Source organism: Nannospalax galili, unplaced genomic scaffold (assembly GCF_000622305.1).
Source record: "Nannospalax galili isolate Female #2095 unplaced genomic scaffold, S.galili_v1.0 scaffold281, whole genome shotgun sequence".
NCBI classification, from domain to species: domain Eukaryota; kingdom Metazoa; phylum Chordata; class Mammalia; order Rodentia; family Spalacidae; genus Nannospalax; species Nannospalax galili.
Window position 1 is genome coordinate 10743586 of NW_008349068.1, and position 2210 is coordinate 10745795.

Below are 2210 nucleotides of genomic sequence, written 5' to 3' on the forward strand. Positions count from 1 at the left end.
ATGAACTAGAAGTTCAGAGATGACCTCATCTAATAGTAGGAGCAGAGAGGTAAAGATGTCCAATGACTGTGGTGGAAAGGCTAACAGAAAGGAGAGAGGTGGAGGGAGGTTACAGAGTTGAAGAGGCTTTGAAAGGAGAGCTGAGCTTAGTTACACATAAGGGAAGTGACCAAGAACAAAATCTAAGAAAGTTCCACAGTCAAACTTTTTTTTTTTTTTAAATCACAGTTTCAGAATTTGAACAGCTTAAAAGACCAAAAACAACAACAACAAAAATCTAGGTTCCATGTGTTACAGTGTATACCTTTAAAATCCATTTCCAGTAAATTAAACTAAGTGACATCCTCATAAGTGCATATTAGGGGATGCAGTAACCTCCATCTGTCCCAGTTTCTCCTACTGTGTGTCACGTGAGGTAATAAGGCCTGATCACTGCAAACTGGCTTCTTTGTACCAATAGGAAGTTATATGCTGTACTTTACGTGGCTTAGCACAGGGCCTCTAAGTTTTATATTTTATTCATAATAAAAAAGTCATCTTAGAAAACTAGTCATTCATGTACCACTGTCTGTTTGGGATAAACATTAAGTTATAACAAATTCATACAGAACATATACAAATGCTGTATTATGGGCAAAAAACTCCATAAAGAGAACTATAAACTCATTTCTAAGAGTGCTTGTGAAAAATATCCACAAACATACAGTACAGCAAGGTAAAACTAAAGAGATAGAAACAGAATGTTACATAAAAACCTTATGGAAATTCCAAAATTTTAGGTTTTTGCAGTAAGTGTAAAAATATTCAAGGTGTTGTTATCTGGCCTAAAAACACACTCTGATAGAAAGAAACATGACCATATCACAGCTTCTTGGTCATATGACATTTACTGTATACAGCCAGCATCCCATTTTTTTAAAGAGCTGTCATAGTCTAAGACATCCCTCATGAGTAATACACATCCACAGTATGATGCCATTGGAGAGGATACTTTGGAGAACAGCAGTGTGACATGAATGTTGAGCTTTGTTTTGTTCGAGGAGAATCAGCGGCTGCGTTTCTATGTTATTTCATAAAACAACCAGAGATTAGAAGACAGAGGTTTCAAGATTAGAATAACATTAGTCTAGGCATAAAAATGCAAACAAATACTGTATTTGATTGACCCCAATTTTATGGATAAATGCTGGGTGATGCAAAGCGTATTCTTCCTCAAGAACAAAACAAAATACATACCATAATTCAATTAATTTGTAGAATTTGACTCTACCTTATATTTTGCCTATATAACCTCGTAATAGTATTCAAAAATATTATTAAGCTAAAAAGATTAAAATCTGGTTGCAAAATTTCTTTTTACTTTTACCAGATGAGCTGAAAGTTGGGAAATTCCTTTAGCAATTTTGCCCTAAGAACACAAAGATGAATTATAGAGTACTTAACTTTGTGATTTTTTTAAAAAATACACAATAAAAGTGTTGTAGAGCTGAAATAGCCAACCAACACTCTCAATGCATTTTAAAAAGGCACCAATATAGAATTTTGTAGGTATTTAATACATTAAATTCAGGACTTTAAGAGACCAGTTACTGTATATTTTAATTATTTTGCAGAAACTGGAAGATTAAAAATATTTATAAAATAACTTTTATATATACAAACTTTAAATTCACCCCTCACTTATTTTTTTCCTTTTGGGTCTGGGAAGTTGGTTTTTTTTTTTTTTTGCTGTGTAATAATTCTACAGATAGTAGTTATTAAAATAATTTATAAAGTATAACTGAAGATGACCACAAACCTACCATTTTCTTATAAAATGAAGAATCCAAGGCTAAAAGAGTGTAGTCAATATTTCTGACAGTCTGAGTTCTTCCTGATTTAGGGGCATGCAGCTTTTCTTTCTTTTTACGGTCCTCTCTGCACATCTTCTACCCTCAATTATCATTTTGGAGATAAGATGAGGTAAGGTTTTGGAAAAATATAGGTATAAATGCACATTTAAAACATTTACTGACTTCAAGGATATTATGGTTGTAGAACTGTGACACAAAAGTACAAATAAAAAATTTAAAAATCTCACAAAAATATTCATGACTTTCTCTATTTGCCAACAAGTTAAAGTTGGTACTTATTTCCTGATTTTTCTTTGTTTCAAAAAGAATTTAAATTTCTTTACATTTTTATCAATCAGCTTAACATCTTTTCACTGT